Genomic DNA, 21856 nt, shown 5'->3' on the forward strand with positions numbered 1-21856 from the left:
ATTCGTTACAGACGGAGTCTAGGGTATTCGTTTGGATATTGTTTATGCCCCCCAACCAAATGCCCAGGGCCTGAAACCAATCTAAACCCACTAAATTAGTTCGTTTTCCCTCTGTGATTAGAACTTGTAATGGGCCCTGGAATTCCCTATATTTGACTAACACTGTAGCCTGGCCCTTTAATTTTTTCGGGGAACGTTGGAAGTCAGTTAGTCTAATTTTGGTCGGCTTTATGCAAACCCGCTGCCCGCTCTTGAAGAAGATTGCCGAATAGGTCTCTAATGAGATTAGGGATACAGGTGATCCAGAATCCACTTCCATTTGGCAAGGGATTCCTTCCACACTGATTGTAATTTTGATTTTAGGTTTGAGCGGGGAGTGGATAGCCGTCTGGCATGCCACTTCCAAATTTTCTATGACTGAGGGTGCCCGGGTCCCAGGGGGCTTGAGGGGGTTATTGATACCTGCAGGCTGTTCATCGATGTCATTTACGTTGTCGTGGTTCCGGGCTTGGCAAACGGTTTGAATGTGGCCGGTTTTACCACAGGCATGGCATCTGGCACCGTGGAACCAGCAGGATGCTCTTGGGTGGTTGCCTCCACAGCTGGCACAATTTGAGCTGCTCCCACTCGGGTTTCAGCTTTGGACTCTTGGGTTCTTGTTGGCTCCTACCGGCTTCTTCTGCGAAGGGGTGTAGTCACGCCGGGTCTTGAATTTCTCCAGTCTCTGGAGAATGGCATCAATCTGTGTTTCATTGGCCGGTTCCCCTTCTTCGTTGTCCGCAGCATTTTCCTGATACACGGAGCCACTCGAATTGTCACCATGTCTGAGCCCGTTTTTCTCGTTAATTGCCTCCTGAGCCATAATTTCGTTAACAACTTCTGACAGGCTCAGGGTGGGTTTTGCGATTATTTTTTGCTGGAGGTGATCGTTGCTCAGACCGAACACAATTCTGTCCTGAATCCGATCTTCGAGGTCGGGGAAACTGCACATTCGGGCGGCTTGATGCACGGCGGCTACGAAGTCCATTGCTGATTCTCCGGGGAGCTGGTTCCTCTGGATGAATCTGAGTCACCAATAGATTTCAGATTTCTTTGGCATAAAATGCTGGGTCAACTTGCCGACAAGGTCAGCGTAGGGCAGTGCCGTGACTGGATCTGGGATGCTTAACCCGACAGCCACATCGTACACGGCTGGCCCGCTGATGCATAGCAACGCCGCTGCCTTCGCCCTATCTTCTGTGATTTTATTCACGAAGAGATACCCCTCGACTTGTCCCAGGTGGCAGACGTCAAATTCGTGCACGTGTCCAATTTGGATCATTCTGTCCTGGTCTGGTCACTGCTTGACGGGAAGGAATTTAATTGGGAGAGTTCACTCTTCCCCTCCTTTCCCGTAGTCAGCGCTTCAGCTCTTGTGACTCAGCTAGTGCTTCAGCTCAAGCAGAATCCCACCTTTGTCGCCACTGTTGTGTATTGTGGGTAGACCGTCAGGCACAGATGACAGGACGCCGAGTTAGAACTCAGATTTATTGTGGTTGGAACAAGGAACTCTCCACAGCTCAGCCCTTTATATACTGTTGCCAGCTAGCCGCCGGCCAATCCACATCCTTAAAGGATCCCGCCAAAACGGCCAGACCAATAGGATACTGTTGCTGGGTGATGCTCAGCTGATGCCCAGCTGAGCTGTCAAATAACACTAACATATATACACTGAATATATAACAGATGTCCTGCCTGTTCTTTGATATTTTGAAGAAAGATGGCCTCCTTCAGTTCAAAGGTCATTATTTTGGGGGGGAAAACCTCTCAACTTCCTTTGGGGAAAAATAATATATTATCCATATTGGATTGTACATTTGAAAATTATGAAATTAGACAATCTAGAAAGGGAAAACTAATAATGCATTATTACCAAGTAAACAAATTCTCCTTATCGGTAGTGGAACGGGACTGTATGCAATTATTTTTCCTAGCAGTTGTTTATTTATGAATGACATTTTAAAGGTTCTATTAATAACTTTTCAAAGATAATAAAAATTGCATGCCAGTGCTTGCCAGGAAAGTTTCCATCTGCAGTGCTGAGGAAAAAATGATTGCCTAACACTTTTTTTCATACGTAGGGAGGTTTGACTTTATTGAATCACAGCGATCCTGTTAATTAGCTGTTCCAAAAACATTAACTCACATTAATGACTTTCAGTTGTTTAAATAACCAATAATGTGAAAAAGCTGTTTGCACATATAGCAAAAAGAGAGACATTAGCTATCTGCAGTGCCAAACATTAGGATCTCTGCAACAGAAAAGAGCGCCATTTCTGTAGTCTAAAATTTGAAGAAATAATATCCACCATTCCCTTCTTCATGCTAAAGTACATACAGTACACTATATGCCACAATGGCATTGGTTTAGTTTAGACTTAGCTTATAGATGCAGCCATTGTGGTGTGCTAATCCAGGCAATATTAATCTCAATCTGAATTGAACAAACTATAACTCAGCCCAATAGGGGATGACACAAATGGTCATTTTCTAACCCTGCATCATCCCAGTTATCAACTGCCAAGGGTTTCTCAGTGAAAGGAACTTGAAGAATTGGCAGCTGAGAAACAGTTTGGTCTGGACGTTTGGTAGAGATTGGGAAAAAATTCTTATCAAGAAACCAAGAGAAATGAAATTGGATATACTTCTTCATTGCTAATTTTGAGTACCTTCATAGGAAAAAGATTTGCCACTTCAGTTTCTCCCTGAAGACTAAATATTATAAGATGTCAACAACATTTTATTTTATGTAACATATTTTACTCTTTTTCACTGAGCAAGAAGTAAGGAGTTTGTTTTCTTATAAAAACATAACACATCAGAAAGCATTTATTCGTTGCCTTACCCATTATTCAAATTATTCAAATCTTCCAAAACATCTTACTAGAATGTTCCAATGAGTTCTCCAGAGGAAGAACTCCATGGAAGCCACGTGGAATTATGGGAAAGAAATATTGTAATACTTGATTGGATTTCATCTATCTTTTCCAGAATGTGTAAATATGGCCAAACAAGCCGGTACTTCTAGTTGTGTTGGAAGACCCAATTAGGTTGATATCCAAAGGAGGCAGTGTCTTCTATCAGGAAGTTTCTCTGGCTACTGCTGGAGTCTCTGGAGCTGTACTGTTAAAAACACTGAACTGGAGGTATGTCAGAGCTAAAATTGTGGTCAAGGTTCAACCTCTTGATAACATAAATCAGTGTTTTTTCAAACTTGGTTCCTGCACTTTTCCTGCTGCCTGGGGAATTCTGGGAGTTGAAGTCCACAAGTGTTAAAAGTTGCCAAGTTTGAAAAATGCTGACCTAAACCAATGAACAGTTTAAAAAAAATACTCATAGGATGTTTCTATAATAAACCTAGTGCAGCAAAAGCAACCCAGGTAATTTTGAGTGCAAACCATTTACTTTGTGGTCATAATTCAAGAGAAATAGCTTGCTTCCCAGTCACGTATACCTTGTACTTGAATATAAATCAGTCTTATGCATCACACTTGTAATTATTCTATTGTTAATTTTGTTTTACAGTTATCTTGATGAAAAGTTAAAGATGATCATTGAACCGTGTCCCCAGTCACATGAGGAAGGGGAGCTTTAAAATAATTTGACACTGGATGCTTGATAATAATGTGTGGTATTTTAAAAAATATTGGGGTTATTTGTCAAAATGTTTTGTCTCAAAGCTAGAAAATAGTCTGTTAGTCTGTAGTTATTACCTTTTAAAAAAAAACCATGAGGACAGAAAAACCTGTTGTGTTTTTTTTAAGGCACTGCCTGAGGATTAACCTCCAATCTGAATATTTCTGGAAGGCGCCATGTTGGGGAAGACAGGACTAAATGAAGTGTAACATTCCCTTCAAGGCTTGAATCTGTGTGAGACATTTTCCTAAACAAGTTTGTATTTTACTCAGAAGATTTAAACACTATATGATTGATCAATAGGACAGGCAGAACATAAGCCATAGTTTTCAAACACTAACACCTGCGTTCAAGTATTAAAGTTAATTCTATCTCATGCTGACGCACTGCTATATTTTGGAATGTTACACGTTTACTGCATTTTGCATCTCTGTTAAACTTCCATTTGTCAACAAGGCCACTTTTGGAAGGGCAGGAAGTATTTATTTATTGAACTTGCACAGTATCAGATCAACTAGGTCAGGGGTAGGCAACCTCGGTTCTTTTATGACTCATGGACTTCAACTCCCAGAATTCCTGAGTCAGCATAGCTGACTCAGGAATTCTGGGAGTTGAAGTCCATGAGTCATAAAAGAGCCGAGGTTGCCTACCCCTGAACTAGGTTCTCAGAAAGACTCAGAATCACTGTGAATAAATTTATAACTGTTAATCTATCAATTCTTAAATAAAAAGTACACTCTGTTTGTCATCTCAGCTGTTCTCTCCCTCTCTCTCTTTCTTACAGAGTCACCCCCACGTGTACAAATTGTCTATATGACAGGCCTTGTCCTGATAAAGCAAGTTTGGCCTTGTGTGCCAAAACAACAAGCCTGTCTAAACAATGAGTTATACAAAACATAAGGGTTTTTCCCCCCTCCTTTTTATGGCAAGAAAGAGTAATGATTTCAGATATGGCTGAGGACAAGACAAGCAGCCATTTTAATATAGTCTTTTTTTCTTTCTTTCTTTCTTTCTTTCTTTCTTTCTTTCTTTCTTTCTTTCTTTCTTTCTTTCTTTCTTTCTTTCTTTCTTTCTTTCTTTCTTTTTTTGACACCAAAATATCTTCCCCACACAAAAATCTCAAGTACCATCTGCGGAGTAATTCAATTCACAGTTCTCCAAAATGGAACAGTGCTTTAGAAAATTTGCAGCATAATCACTGTGCCTACAGGGCAGTCATTGGCTTTAGCAGAAAAGACAGGAGTGTCCTGGAAATCAGCTCTTCATTTCATTGTGTTCTTTCTGTGATGGAACAGAATGAAAATGAGCTCACAAATTCTCTTCAGTTTTAAGGGCCTTCAATTGATTTGTGTGTGTGCTGTAGAAATCCAGTCACAGGGATCTGTAAATTCTGGTTTACTATTTGGTATATTAAGTGAAGTCAGTCAATAGTACCAAAGGTGCTTTTTCAGGAGGCAACTGGACTTCCATTTTTTTTCTTTGAAGATGTTTTGCTTCTCATCCAAGATTCTTCTTTACTTCTCTAGAACTGAAGAAGCTTCTTGGATAAGAAGCAAAATATCTTCAAGGAAAAACAAAGGAAGTCCAGTTGCCTCTTGAAAAAGCACCTTTGGGACAACCATGACCTGGATGACAAAATCTCCATAGACATCAGTCAATTGTACTTTTAATGAATTATAATCAAATGAATATTAATTGAATGTATAACCCAGGGTTGTACATCAGGAAAGTTATTGAGGATTCTGCAGCATCTGTAGGGGGAGCAAATGCAAAAGCAACATGAAGCCATGGGAACAGAAAATCTTTCCTGTTCGGGCAGTGGGATGTCTGGTGTTATGTACTGGGCTTGTGGAATATCACCACGTGCTTTGCTGGAGAACTAACGGTTCTCCAGCAACTCAGACAGGACATCTCCAGTCATGCTATTGGTCAACTTTGGGCGACAAGTATAGCTTCAATCCGATTGGTTACTACCATAGGGCCTGGCTATATATTGAGGCAGGGTGACTCCAATCTCTCAGTACAGTTTCTGCTTAAATAAAGTATGTGTTTGTCTGTACTCCCCTGCGTGTTCTCATTCCTGCTCATCAGAGCCCACGACATAATACTAGGCATGCCCCAAAGTGTGATGATTTCATATTTGGATGAAAAAAGTAGGAACTTGCCGAGCTCCTATACATCTTCTCTTTCTAAAAAGCATTTTGGATGGTAATTATTAATTTAAATGATTGATATGGTGGCCTGTGATCTGGATCTTCAAGGAAAGTTTCCTTCCTCATATTTCCCAATGCAAAGATCTCCAAAGGTCTCTCTGAAAGGTTAAAGGATTCTCTGAAATGATCCTAGTAAGTCCTGATTCATTTTAATAGTGCTCTGTTAAACAAGCTGAAAGTAACTGGATTTAGGCATTGCACAAAGGCCCAGACTAACTACATTGTAGTTCAGGGCAACCTATGAACCAGGCCCATCTTAGAAGGAAACAAAACTGTGTAAATAACCGAATAGCCTTTTTGCTGTATGTGTGTGTAAAAATGAAATGATAAATGAGTCAGAGCCAAGAATGTTGTGGAAAAACTAACTTTCAAAGTTTCTAAATAAGACCAGCTGTTTCAAGCTTTCCTTGCTATTGCTTCACTTTGTAAACATCTGGAGATGAACTCCTCTATTTAGGAAACCATGCAGGAAGAGAAACAGCTGAAGGATTTGGCACCAACTTGTGAGGACAATCTTTTCCCAATTCTGCTTTTCCTTGGAATGCTGCTGTTTGTTTGGCTGAGTAGTTCCAGATTGGCAACTTTGAACCAAACCACCGTCATCAAAGTACACATTCCTTTTAATAATAATAATAATAATAATAATAATAATAATAATAATAATAATAATAATAATAATAATAATAATAATAATAATAATAAAGTTGGAAGGGACCTTGGAGGTCATCTAGTCCAACCCCCTGCTCAGGCAGGAAACCCTATACCATTTCGGACAAATAGCTGTCCAGTCTCTTCTTAAAAACTTCCAGTGTTGGAGCATTCACAGTTTCTGGAGGCAGGTTGTTCCACTGGTTAATTGTTCTAACTCTCAGGAAGTTTCTCCTTAGTTCTAGGTTGCTTCTCTCCTTGATTAGTTTCCATCTGTTGCTTCTTGTCCTGCCTTTGGGCACTTTGGAGAATAGCTTGACTTTCTCCTCTTTGTGGCAGCCCCTGAGATATTGGAACACTGCTATCATGTCACCCCTCACCCTTCTCTTCATTAAACTACACATACCCAATTCCAGCAGCTGTTCCTTATATGTTTTAGTCTCCAGTCCCCTAATCATCTTTGTTGCTCTTCTCCATACTCAACATCTTTTTTACATCGTGTTGACCAAAACTGGATGCAGTATTCCAAGTGTGGCCTTACCAAGGCATTGTAAAGTGGTATTAGTACTTCACGTGATCTTGATTCTATCCCTCTGTTAATGCAGCCTAACAATGTGTTGGCTTTTTTTGGCAGCTGCAGCACACTGCTGGCTCATATTGAAGTGATTGTCCACTAGGACTCCGAGATCCCTCTCACAGTTACTACTATTGAGCAAGGTACTCCCAATACCAGGGGTAGGCAACCTTGGCTCTTTTATGACTCGTGGACTTCAACTCCCAGAATTCCTGAGCCAGCTGGCTCAGGAATTCTGGGAGTTGAAGTCCACGAGTCATAAAAGAGCCAAGGTTGCCTACCCCTGCCCTATACTATACCTGTACTATACCTGTACGTTTGGTTTTTCTTGCCTAAATGTAGAACCTTACTTTTTTCACCATTGAATTTCATTTTGTTAGATTCTGAAAGAGATGGTGCTCTCTTTAAGGAGACACCTTGGGAGGCCAAGCCTGGTTTTCTACATCACATCAATACAGCTTAGTTCCTTTGGACATAGCAGACTGTTTTGAAACCTGTCCCTGGTAAGATGAGGTTGATGGGTTAACATAGCATGTAAGACCATCTACTGAATAATTGTAGCTTCCTCCATAACTGATGGATAAATAGACAAAGCCTGGTCAGGATGTGCAAACCCAGAGTACTACATTATAGTCCTGCAGCCATCAGTCCAAAGACAGTGATGACATCCTTCTGAAAAGGATTTTTCCTCAGATTTAAACTTGAAGAAAAAAGCAGGGGAGGTGGGGAGGAGGGAGGAATAGAAAGGCTTTGAATGAAAGTTGGCAGCATCTTGACTCTATAAAAATATGGTGTGGCACAGGGTGGCTTCACCATATATGGTCTCCTGGCAGCAACCAAGGTGATCACAAGGCTATATCTTGCTGCTGTCAATCTGTTTTGGCCATCTCCGTTGCTGGGGCTCCTGCATCTTAAAGGGTTAGGTGGAAAAGTGAATCCCAACTGATACAAAGCTGGTCTAACAAGCTACCCCTGCTGCAAATGCTTTTTCTACGCAACTATTCAAGACACAGAAACCCTGTCCTATTTTGTCTCTGTCCACCTTGTACCTAATCCAGCCCAACCACATGAAGAGAAATTGCAGGAATGATTGGGAGCAGTCCGTCAACGATTGCAAAGAAACCCTCCCCCCAACAATTTTGCACACCATTTACTAGTCCAAGACTAAATGGTTCCTTTGCAGCCCACCCCTTCCTGCAGCTGACTTATTGTTCTGCCAAACAACTTTGCCGTTTGCTACAGCCAGATTCTATACATTGCCAACAATTAGAGTTATGAAACTGCTGAGTCACGGACATTTTTTTTTCCATCTGATAGAATTGTTTTGCATTCCATAGCAATAAAAGAATCTCAGCAAACTATGTGTACAAAGTGCAAGACCGACTGATAATTAAATCAGGATTCAAATGCTCGCATTTCTTTCTCCCACCCGTGTCATGTCATAAAGTAGAATTTTGGGTGAGAGGCATGATTTTTTCCCTGCCTCTTGTTCTTTTAAGAAATGTCTCTATTTGCACGAGCATATCTTCATATCTTCCCTTTTCTTACTTCTGGATACCATGAGCAAGAACGGCACATGATGGGACTGGCTAGAAATCCCTGTCTTTGGGGCCAGGGGGACTGTTTCTCCCCCATGTCTTATTTTGATAATTCACAAATCTACTGTCGGTTTGTTTGCTTGTGACCATCTGAAAACTGGCTGTCACACAGGGCTGGTGTAAGGAGCCTTAAGAAAGAAAAAAGAACTATCTTAGAGCATTACACAGTTTGAATTTGTTTATGAAAATGTGCTTCAGACCTCCTGTGAATGTGATTGACACTTAAAGCAGCTACAGCACAGACACTTGGGGAAAACAATAATCGTTTTAATGAGCAGCAGAGAGGTATTGCGCTCACACAAGACCTGAAGTGTTCTTCTTCTAATCAGTGTTGAACTGTGCACAGCACTATTATTGTTATGTCCTGGTGCCGCGACAGATGACTCGGAGACAGGGTTAGGGTTACACTACTTTATTGCACTCCACGTGGCCGAACTGGCCTTGCTTGCCCAGGTTGCCCTTATATCCCCCAGTCTCTAGCGCTAGCCAACCCGCTGGCTCCATTCTCCCGCTGTGCAGGTGTCACCCAACCCGGTGTCCAAAATTTCCCGCCGGCCAGGTGGACCAATCAGGCGGCTGGACAGGTGCCTACAGTACACCCCTCCCCCCAGATGTGAACTAAACTATAACCCTGTTGCTATTACCACCCTCCTGATTCACTCTCTTACATAATTCTTTAGGTATGCTGGAGGCCTGTGTGCCCTGGCAGGGTATCTACCTGGTGGATTGTCTGGCCTGGCCTCCCTTCCTTGAACCACCCCCATTGATGCTGGCTGCTCCCCACTCTGCAGGTGACCTGCTGGCTGCGAGGTTCCAGTGAGTTCTCTTTGCACTGCCCTGTTGACTCATTCTGATGACCTGGATCCTGTTGTTGGAGCCCTTGGTGTTCCGGCCTCTGGTTGTTCGGCTGTGCCCGTGGTGTTTGACCGGGGTGTTTGAACTGGGAATGGTTCAAAGTGTAAGTTACTCTGCTGCTGTTGTTGCTGCATCTCTGTGGGTGCCTGTGGGGTATTCTCTGGGGCCCTTTTTCTCAGCTGGTCAATGTGTCTCCTGACTTGACGTTCCCCTTCCACGATGTAAGATAACGGCCCCAGCCTGTCCACAACCACTCCCTGTGTCCACTTGTCCCCTGGGCCGTAGTTCCTGGCCCACACTAAGTCCCCGATGTTCAATGATCTGGCGGTGGAGTCCTGTTCTGTTTCCACTGTTGTCCTATTCGGGTGGAGTCTGTCTAATTTGGTTGTGAGTCTCCTACCCCACCTCATCTCCGCTGGGCTTTTGCCCGTTGCTGTGCATGGTGTTGTGTGTTGTGCCAGCAAGAACTGGGCCAGTCTCTGGTGCCAGTCACCTACAATGATCCAGCGCAGCGCCTCTTTGGTTGATCTCACGTTTCTTTCAGCCAAGCCGCTGCTGGAGGGATGGAAGGGTGCCGTCGCTGCATGTCTAATCAAGTTGGCCTTGAGGAAGTCCTGAAATTCAGTAGAGGTGAATTGAGGCCCATTATCAGATACAATTACGTCATGTAACCCATGTGTGGCAAAGAGTCCCCTCAGCACCTGTATGGTTTTGGCTGACGTCGTGCTCTTAACAGGCACCACCTCTAACCATCTGGAGTAGCTGTCAACCACCACTAAGAATGTTTGTCCTTGGAATGGCCCTGCGTAATCTATGTGTATTCTGGACCATGGGTTGTGTGCTGCCTCCCACCTGTGTACTGGTGCGTAGGGTTGTTCGGGCCTGGACCTCTGGCACTGGTAGCACCTGGCTACCTGCTCCTCTATGGCTTTGTCTAATCCTGGCCACCACAGGTAACTCCTAGCCAGGGCTTTCATGCACACTATCCCCTGATGCCCTTCGTGCAGTTCGCTTATGACCTTATCTCTTAGTCTCTCCGGTGCTATCACCCTATTTCCCCATAAGAGGCATCCTAAGTGCGATGACATCTCATCCCTTCTTGTGAAATAAGCCCGGAATTGGGGTCCCAGATTTTTTCCTTGCCACCCCCCTTGGACCCACGTTGCCACTCTGATTAGTACTGGGTCCCGGGTGGTGGCATTGGCAATGTCTTTGGCTGTTAGTGGGCATTCAGGGAGTTCTTGTATTGTGATAATTTGCCCAGCTAGTGCTGGGTCTGGGTCCCTTTCTGGTAATGGTAGCCTGCTTAATGCATCAGCATGGCCCATCTCTTTCCCTGGTCTATATTTGATGGTGAATGTGTATGCAGAGAGGAATATTGACCATCTCAACATTCTTGGGGACATTATTTGTGGGGTTTGTCTATCAGTTGTGAACAGCCCCAGAAGCGGTTTGTGGTCAGTGAATATGGTGAAATTCCTTCCATATAGGTAATCGTGGAATTTCCTTACTCCTGCCACGATTGCTAGCGCCTCTTTATCGATTTGGGCATAATTCCATTCTGCCTTGGTCAAGGTTCTGGAGTAGTAAGCTATGGGTCTTTGTTCCCCATCACTATCCAGGTGGCTGATTACTGCCCCACTCCATAAGGTGTGTTGTGATTCAGGGTCAGCCTGTGGGTTCAGCAGTTGGGTCAGACGACTCAGAGGAGGAGGGGGGTGTTGAAGACCTTGCTGAGGGGGTTGAAGATCTTGCTGATGAGAGCCCTCAGCCAGGCCCCTCTCACTTGGTCACCACGGAGACCCAGCTGTGTGAGCCTGACAGCGTGGATGAAGATGACCCACAGCTGGCCCTGTTCAAGGACGCCCAACGCAGGAGGCAGTCAATTAGGAGTAAACAGAGGAAGGCAATGGGGCTCCTCGGAAGGAGGCAGAGAGAAGCCACGCCCTGAACTCTATATAAGGGGAATGTGTGGGAGGGCTGGTTTGCTGAAGGCAACCGCTTGGATAGTTCCTGTTTCTTAAAGCTCCTGTTTCTTGGTTTGTCTTGTTCCGTTTGTTTTTGTAGCAATAAATTTGGCAGGCGTAATTCCAGCCTCTTGCCTTCTTGTAAAAGGGGTTGTACCTGCCTTTTCTGCAGGGCCGGTAGCAGGCTGGTACAGAACAAGGTGATGCATCACACGCTAAGCATATGGGCTTACCCTCAATAAAATGAGTGACTGTGGAATTGCTAGATAGTATTTCTTTCAGTGTTTCAAAACTTCTGTGCTGTTCCTGCCAATTCCACATGGCTTTTTTGTCCAGCAGCCTGTGCAGAGGTTCTGCTATGGCAGCTTTGTGAGGCAGGAACGAATGATAGAAGTTTATTAGACCCAAAAACGCTTGTAATTCTGCTTTATTTTGGGGGGCTGGGGCTGATTTTATTGCTTTTATTTTTTCCTCTGTTGGGTGGATGCCCTGAGCATCAATCCTGTACCCTAAGAACTCAGTGGATGCTACTCCTATGGAGCACTTTTCCTTTTTTAGTTTGAGTCCTGCTGCTCTGAATCTCCCAAGTACCTTTTCTAACCTGTCAGCTAGTACCTCCTCATTTTCCCCTGCTATCAGCACATCATCAAAGTATGGGCAAACCCCGGGTATACCTTTCAGAGTTCTTTCCATGACCTCTTGGAATATGCCTGGAGCTGCTGCAATGCCAAATTGTAATCTGTTGACTCGGAACGCCCCCTTGTGGGTGACTATCATTTGTGCATCGGCTGTTTCCCTGGTAACTGTTAATTGCAAGTACGCTTGCGCCAAGTCCAATTTAGCAAAGATGGCGCCTTTCTGGATGGCCGCGAGGACCTGTTTCACCGTCAGGATGGGGTAAGCATGCTGATATAAGCCCGGTTCAGGGTGGCCTTATAGTTGGCATATATTCTTATGTCGCCATTGGGTTTGAGGGGGGTGACGATAGGTGTTTCCCAGGGTCCCCCTTCTACAGGTTCCAGTACTCCCTGGCCCACTAGCCTGTCCAATTCCGTCTCTATTTTTTGTTTTAGGGTGAAGGGGACTCTTCTTGCTTTAATCCTTATGGGGAGTACTGTGGGGTCTAAGTTAAAGTTTATTGGTGGGCCCCTGTATTTCCCTAGAGTTCCATCAAATACATCTGCATAACTATTGCAGACGGATTCTAGGGTTCGGTGCTGTACCGAGTTAATTCCCCTGACCCAAATTCCTAGTGGCCTGAACCAATTGAGGCCTATTAAACTGGCTCTCTATCCCTCTGTCACTAGTAGTTCTAATGGGCCCTTAAAACTCTTAAAGCAAACTTCGATGGTGACTATTCCCCTTACTTTAATGGTTGTCTGTCAAAGCCGTCCGCGCTGGAAACAAGACGATGACAACGTGGCACAGTTGACGGCAAGGATCTCTTTACTTCAGAAGTTCCAAGCAGTTACAAAGTCAGCGTTGGGAGCCAGTCGTCCCAACGCGCTTTTTAACACTGAGGGGTATTGGCCCCACCCTCCCCCGGCAGACCAGCATCTGGCTGAGCCTGCGTAAAAACCCGCCCCCTTCCCATCTCCGTGTGTGGTGTCCCGCCCTCTGCTCCCGAGCCCCATACAGTTTGCAGGTAAGTGTGTGCCCTAAATCCCCCTGCCGTGCCCCCTTGGGCCCCTATTGTGCTCCCCTCCACCATCCATTGTCTCAGTGTTGCAACCCCCCACAATGCCCTGCCAGCTGGGCTTGGTTCTGGCCCACTCGGCGCCGCTGCCGGGGAGCAGGCTGCTGGGAAGCCCCAGAATGAGTTGTAGCTGTCTTTCTGATTGCCTGCGGGTCTTTTTGGCAGTTCCGTCGGCGCAGATGCACCACAGGGTCTCAGAGCAGCTGCCCTTTAGGGATGTGACTGTGGGCTCTGTGTAGCTGCCCATGGTGGCTGGCAGCCGTTCCGCTGCCGGTTGTGCTGCTTCTGGGCGGCTTTTGCCGTGAGGCTTGGACGGGCGGTGTGCGCGGCATTACCCCAGCTCCCCTCGTGATGTCGAGCCCACGGAGCTTGACAGTGTCCTTTGGAAATCTGCTAATTGTATGTGCGTGTGTTTGATGTGGATGCGGCAGCTGCTTCTTTCCTCAATCCATGCCAGTGTTTCCCCCAAAATTATGGAGACTGCTGCCCCTGAGTCAACCTCCATCCTGCAGGGGATGCCTTGCAGGCGGACATCTATTTTTAATTTGGGGCTTAGCACCTGGTTGATGGAATCTACCCTTTCTCGGTTAGGGGTTTGTGCCTGCTGCCTTCGGGTCTCTTTGCCACTATAGCAGGGGATTACCTTACCTGGGGCCCAGGCGTCGATGCCGTGGAGGTTTTCCCACGGTTTGCTTCTGCAAATCACTTGAATGTGGCCGGTTTTTCCGCAGTTTCTGCATTTCGCGTTCTGGAACCTGCAGCCTGCATGAGGGTGATTTCCCCCACAGCTTCCGCATTTGGACTCTGTGTCCCTTTGCCTGTTGAGTCCCTCCCTCAGTGATTTGGTCGGCTGGGAAGTTGGTGGTCTTCTGTACTGGTCTGTGTTGTCGGGACGGTTGGTTCTAATGGTTGCTCTTCCCATCCGCCGGGTGACTTGGTCGATATCGGTCTCATATTGGTAATCCTCCACCCCACCATCCACAAGGCATCCTTGGTGGATGGATCTGACCATGCCGTTGCTGTTGTGGGGGGGTTCGCGTTGTCCAGTGGCTTCGTAGGTTAGTAGCTCATCCAGGACCTCTTGCAGGGTTGCTGTGGGTTTGGTGATAATTCTGTTCTGCAATTGCTCGTCTCGGAGCCCTAGGACCACTCGGTCCCTGATCCGCACCTCCAAGTTGTCGTATTTGCATTGGAGCGCGGCTTCCCTCACGGCAGCCATGAAATCCGTTATGGACTCCCCTTGTTTCTGGTTCCTGCGTTCGAAAATCCTCCTCCAGAAGAGCTCGGAGCATTTGGGTGTGAAGTGCTCCCTTAGCTTCCCTGTGAGGTCTGCATACGACACGCTGGCAACTGTTGCCGGCTGGCATAACCCCACGGCTACCCAGTATACCGCCGTTCCGCTGATGGTCAGTAAGGCTGCCGCCTTTTTCCGGTCATCCATTATGCCGTTGACCAACAGGTAGCCTTCGACTTGGCCGACAAACTCTTCCCAGTCTTCGGGGTGCCTCATGTTGAATTCCCTTACAGTGCCGACCTGCGCCATTCTTGCCTTCTACGGCCGCGATTCCGTTGCCGCTGGACTCGACTCTTGTTGCGCTGATGGCTATTTGAATCTCCTGCTCCGCGCGCTTCCGCTTTCACGTCCCTGTTTGCTCCGCTGCGCTATCACCATCCCACCTTCGTCGCCACTGTTATGTCCTGGTGCCGCGACAGATGACTCAGAGACAGGGTTAGGGTTACACTACTTTATTGCATTCCACGTGGCCGAACTGGCCTTGCTTGACCAGGTTGCCCTTATATCCCCCAGTCTCTACCTAGCGCTAGCCAACCCACTGGCTCCATTCTCCCGCCATGCAGGTGTCACCCAACCCGGTGTCCAAGATTTCCCGCCGGCCAGGTGGACCAATCAGGCGGCTGGACAGGTGCCTACAGTACAATTATAGTTAAAATAAATAAATAAATAAATAAATAAATAAATAAATAAATAAATAAATAAATAAATACATACATACAGTGGTGGGATTCAGCTGATTCGCACCACTTCGGCAGAACCAGTAGCTAATTTTTTGTTGCCCAGGCCCAGAATGGACTTCCGGAAGCAGCATCCACACCAAAAACTGGTTGTTCACATATTTGAATCCCACCACTGCATACATGCATGCATGCATGCATGCATACATACATACATACTATCAAGCTCCATTACCATTCCAGGTAGGCTCCAGCAAAATAAATGTGTTAATCTATTGCCCATACACTCAAACGTCTTGGGATACTTGAAAGACAAATACATTTATCCTAGCATTAGCTTTCCTGAAGTGCATTAAAAGCCACTTCACTTCAAAAAGCAGAGTCGCCCTCCCCAGAATAAAACCAAGCCTGAATTTGGGTTGCAAGACTGGTGACTAGACCTAGGATACATGATAGAAGTGTTCCAGTATTTGAGGGGCTGCCACAAAGCAGAGGGGCTCAACTTATTTTCCAAAACACCAGAAGACAAGATAAGAAACAATGGATGGAAACTGATCCAGGAGAGAAGCAACCTGGTATTAAGAAAAAAACTTCCTAACAGTGAGGACAATTAACCAGCTGAACAGTTTGCCTCCAGAAATTGTGGGTGCTCCATCACTGGAGGTTTTTAAGAAGAGACTGGACAGTCACTTGTCTGAGACGGTATAGGTTCTCCTGCTTGAGCAGGGGGTTGGACTAGGACAGACATGTCAAACACAAGGCCCGGGGGCCGGATCCGGCCTGCAAAGTGGTTTCATGTGGCCCGCGAAGCCATCCTGGAAAGAGTGAGGGAACGGCCCCCAATGCCTTGGCCCTGGCCCAGAGACCCTCCTTCTGCCAGAGACCCCCAGATCTGTCCCACTCCTGCCCAGGCCCCATAGGCACCCTTGATGCAAATGATGTAGAGCTGGCCACGCCCACCCAGTAGGCCATACACACTCTAGCCACACCCACCCAGTAGGCCACGCCCACCCTGGCCATACCCACCCAGCCCCCTAAGGGCAACCGCAATGCTGATGCGGCCCTCAATGAAATTGAGTTTGACACCCCTAGACTAGGAGACCTCCAAGGTCCCTTCCAGCTCTATTCTGATTGATTGATACAGTATAGACATGATATGGAATTTTTGGAGAGACGGTGTTCCATAAGGAAAAACAAAAGCAATACTAGAATCAGCTGCTTGAGGTGAGTGGCCATTTAAGTCAAATCAAACAAATTAACTACCAGACACAAGTGGAACAGACCAGACCCCACCTGTAACAAAGGGCTGACAATTAGCCATATTCCTACAGGATTGGCCCCACATAATTTGTCATAAAGGATTGCTTCTTGTTCCGGGAAATGGCAGCTCCAAAGAAGATAATAACTATCTTTTATATTTAACATGCCAATCAAGGCAGACATCCCTTCTTTCAGAACAATCGTTTGAGAGCATCTGCTCCAAACTACTAATCTTGAAAAAGACAGCTTTGCACTTCAGTGTCTGCTACATCAGTGTTGGCTGCCGTCCATAATAAGATTGCTACTGTTATTGAAGAGACAGGACTAAAAAGTGAGCCGTATTCTTCTTCAGGAGAGTGGGCCTGGTTCCGATCATAAGACAAAAGGTGGTGGAGGTGGGATGGATAGTTCCCAGTACACCGACGCTGAGAGATCTTGTGTACTGAATAGACTGTCCAATGCTCTGATATTATCTTGCATACTTTTTTCTTTGATGAAAGAGAATTGCTTGAGAAATCCTTTCAAAGGAGAAAAACATTAAGGGAGAAATGCTGTCAGTTGGAAGGGGGTGTTCTTGTGCTTCCAAGATGGCCAAGGAATGTGTGTGTGTGTGTGCGAACATCTTGCCTTTCACTGTATGTGCACCTCTCCAGCATCCTGTACTCTCCCTGGCTTCCTACCCTACTGTTAAATCCCAAGAGAGGGAATGAAGAAGGAGCTCTTTCCCTTGGGGAAGGTCTCGGAAGGATGGGAAGATGTCAACTAGGACACACAAACATCATCCTTGAGCCCTCTTTGCTTTTTCTAACAAGAAAGGAAGCTTCCACACATCAGCGAGAGACGTGCTTGCCCCCAGTCTCTTGTGGAGAGGAGCAAAGTATGATTTTGGCATGGGAGTCACTGATGACTCCTGGCAACTGCCTGCAAATGTTCCTGATGTTTTCTAGGCAACATTTTTTCAGAAGTGGTTTGCCATTGGCTGCTTTCCAGGGCAAGAGAGAGAGAGGGACTGGCCCAAGGTTACCCATCTAGATTTGTGCCCAAGGCAGGACAAGCTAGAACTGATGGACCCAGTTGCTAGCTTGATGCCTTAATCCAGATGTGATCACAGTTTTGTCCCAGACAGTATTAACCTTGTGAACTCAAAAGCTTCCTCCTTCCCTTATGTATTCAAGATGGACAGTGATTAATATTTATATGTGACTTATATGTAAGGGTGTAGGTCTATACATATGTTGTATATAGTATGTTTAAATGTGTGCTGTGTATGTGTATGTACACTTGGAGATCAAGCAACTAAATTCCGTTTTTAATGTGTGCCATTGTGCCCACAGTAAAAGATGACAATACAGGTTATCTATTTATCTAATAGCAAAGCCAATTTTGCCAGAACCACAGATGTGCAATGGAGTTTAAGATCACAAGACGTCTGCCTACAGCTAATGTTGTCCTGTATCTTTTCTAACCCAGAGGCTGCAGTTCTGCAATTCTCTGCCATGATATCCTACCGATCAGGATCTTCTGATGCATCAGTCCAAAGAGAGGACTTCCTGGATGGCTGCCTTGCATGTGCTCAGATTTATGATCTGCATGTTAAAGAGCTCATTATCACTGCCCTACGCATCCATTTTTCCAGAAAGTGCTAATGTTAAACTTTAAAGAACAGATCTTATATTCTTGAAAGATTAATTTATTAAATCAATTTTTGACCTTTTCAAGCTTACGCAGGCAAAGTATTACATTGTGAACAGTCAAAGACAAAATTCACCCCAGACTGATATTGCTGCAAGGTTCATTTCCTCTAATCCATATGAAACCCTTATTTGTAAAGTATAATTTTCACTCTCTGGGAAGAGGCAAATAACAGCAAATTAAATATGAACCCAGCATAAAAATGGAGCTCTTTAAGCTCTTCTAGTTACTATAGAAAAGACTGGCTGGAAAATAATTCCAATGTTAGCATTATTTTGCCTGCGCTAAATTAAATATAGTAACTGAGCAGTGGTACAGGATTACGTTCCAGCATTAAATCTGACAATCCACAACACAGTCGGATACCTCTTGTGGGTAAAATGTGTAGAATGAATGCATTTATTTATTTAGAAAATGTATATTGCTCCCTCACCTTACACAAATCTGGGTGGCTAATAAGCCTCCAATATAATAAAGCCTCTATCAACACGCAACAAGAAAACAATTAGTAACCATAACACAATGCAGGCAGTCCCCAAGTTAAGAATGTGCAACCGAATGGCGAGCCTTGGATGTGAACCCGGCTGCCTATTACTAAAATTGTCGGATGGCATTCTTCTTCCTTGAGCTGCTGAAGTGCTGAAGCCACACAATGTTTTCAGGAACCTCTACAGTTCCATATTTTTAATATACAGCCTGCTTTCTGCAGTTTTCAGCAGTTCCTGAAAGCACTCCGCAGCTTCAGTGCTTTGTCGGCTTGAGAAAGGTTAATACCATCCAACATTTTAGTAATAGGCAATCTGGAACTAAAGCAAGTTCCAATTTACATACAAGTTTTGATTAAAGAGACAACGTGAGAACAGAACTCAATCTTAACTTGGGGTCTAACCAAGGTACTGAATATTAACTCACAGCACAGACACACACGTATTGGCCTCATCTAGTCTCTTGGTCCAACACCTGGTGGGAAACCAGGTCTTCACAGCCTTCTCGAAGGCCAGGAGTGTCAGAATCATTAGTGGGCAACATGGTTGTTGTCTGCATTCAGGGATATGGTTGATCAAAACTCAGTCTCAAACCAGTGGGAAACAGGACAATCCAAAGGGTTTTGTTTCCAGCGGCAGAGTTGATAGCTCTTTCCTTTCCTCATATGAAAGATGAATAGATCAACAGCTGAATTTTCAAGACTTGCAATGAACAACTGACTTTCCCCATGTATGAGGAGCATAGGGCATGCTATATCACTCTAGCTCTCGTCTTCTCCATAGCCTCCAGCCTCCGCCATTTTAGGCAGTGCCAAAGCCTGCCCAACTGAAGAGCTAATGCTGTTTAAAAATCTCCCACGTAGGACTTTCATCTTTTCCTAACGTGTTTCCTGATTTTAAACAAATTCACTGCAAGGAAAATGTTAACAAATGTGGTAGATTTCCCATGCTAGGGATAAAGAGGTCTTCATATGTCTATCTATCATGCAGCTATCAAGGGCACAGGAGACTTTTCACAGGGAGAAATGGTGAATCTAACAAGCATATCAATAGGGTGTCATGTTTTAATTGAGAGATGCATGAAAAGACGGGGTGATTGTGTGCAATGATGCAATGAAAACAGTTCCAAAGTCTAAGCCAGATAATGTTGTCAGAGCAAACAATGGCATGATTATTTTTCAGAACACCCAGTGAAATTATTTTCAACATACACATACCTTTATTTAAAAATAAAGTGAGGGCAACAATAACATCAAACTTGTATGCATAATTTCAGTACTCCTGCTACAGTTACTTAGCAACTGGTATTTTTTTAGAGAAAAACTAAGAAACAGCTACAATATTGGGCTGAATATTAGATAAAAAAAATCAGTATTTCAGAAAAAACAACCTCATTTTCCTCTCCTGTGTGCACTAGAGTAGTATTGGTAAGTAAAGATACAAACGGATCTTGACAGACTTGAACACTGGACCTATCTAACAAAATTCAATGGTGAAAAAAGTAAAGTTCTACACTTAGGCAAGAAAAACCAAATACACAGGTACAGTGGACAATCACTTAAATATGAGCCAGCAGTGTGCTGCACCTGCCAAAAAAGCCAACAAAGCACCTGAAGGCAGGACAAGAAGCAATGGATGGAAACTAATCAAAGAGGGAAGCAACCTAGATCTAAGGAGAAACTTCCTGACAGTTAGAACAATTAACCAGTGGAACAACCTGCCTCCAGAAGTTGTGAATGCTCCAACACTGGAGGTTTTTAAGAAGAGTCTGGACAGCCATTTGTCTGAAATGGTATAGGGTTTCCTGCCTGAGCAGGGGGTTGGACTAGATGACCTCCAAGGTACCTTCCAATGTTGTTGTTGTTGTTTTTATTTGTTGTTGTTGTTGTTAATTGTGAATAACTTATAGTGGTGGCAATACGTAATCAAAGGAGTAGGACAGTATGAACAAAGCTTGCTTACTCATTCAATGGGAACACTGCCTATATAGATAATATAAGACAAAAAAACCCACACAATTATTTTTTGCTTTTTTCAGATGCTTCCATTTGCAGTACTTGCTAAAGAGGGCCACGGATCTCTTTGTAAGCCCTCATAGAAAAAAGCAAAGGAATCATAGATATCCAAGGAAAAATCCTAAAGGCTATATAAATTAAAAGATAAAATCCAGAGAAGCCCATAACCTTGGGAAAAGGCCTTAAGAAAAGGTATATGTTTGAGGAATCCTGCTTTTGGTTCCTCAAATAAACTTGGCAGCTGACTGACTCTGTGTCCTCTGTTGTTATCATTCCTTACGAATGACTGAGGACTCATATTTATTTTCAAAAACAAATGCAAACACACTGCAACCTAAAAAGGGAAGTTCTAGGAATATCTGGCCTGCAGACAAGATCCCCTATTAAAGCTAAGATTTTCATGAACAGGAATAACAATAAAACAATCATTAAAGCAACAGGAAAGCAACTGTGAACCAATATTTTGTTCAATAATTCAAACCAATAGTTTCTGGGTTCTAGAAACTAGAACATGAAATAGACACAACATCAGAACCATCATTAAAAGGGCACAACAAAGAAGGTCCTTCCTGTATCAACTCAGAAAGTGCAGATTGCCCAAGTTGTTGCCGATAGGTTCTACAGAAGAATTATTGAGTCTGTCATTTGTACTTTTATAACTGTCTGGTTTGGTACAGCAACTAAACAGGACAGGTACAGACATCAATGGATAGTTAGAAAAAAGCAGAAAAAACAACTGCAACCAGCCCGCCTTCCATTGAGGACCTGTATACTGCACAAGGTCTGGGAAAATATCTACAGAAAGAGGGCTGAGAAAATATCTACAGACCCCTCACATCCTGGACATAAACTGTTTCAACTCCTCCTCTCAGGACACAGCTATAGGGCATTGCATGTCAAAACAACTAGACACAAAGACAGTTCCTCTCCCCCCCCCGATTCCATCACTCTGCTAAACACCTAATTCCCACAGTACCGTCTTATGCCTAATGATATTTACCCATGTAGTAGGGGGTTATTACTATTATCCTTCTCATCTTTCCTATTACCTGCTCCTATTGTTATCTTATGACTATCACTTTGTTGATTGTATCTTATAATTTATGATTTTATTTTATGATTTATGATTTATCACTTTGTTGTTTGTATATCTCAGGGATGACTCACACCCTGGACGGTACCTCTTTACTCTCCTACCATCGGGTAG

Source organism: Vipera ursinii (genome assembly GCF_947247035.1).
Source record: "Vipera ursinii genome assembly, chromosome: 1".
Lineage (NCBI taxonomy): Eukaryota > Metazoa > Chordata > Lepidosauria > Squamata > Viperidae > Vipera > Vipera ursinii.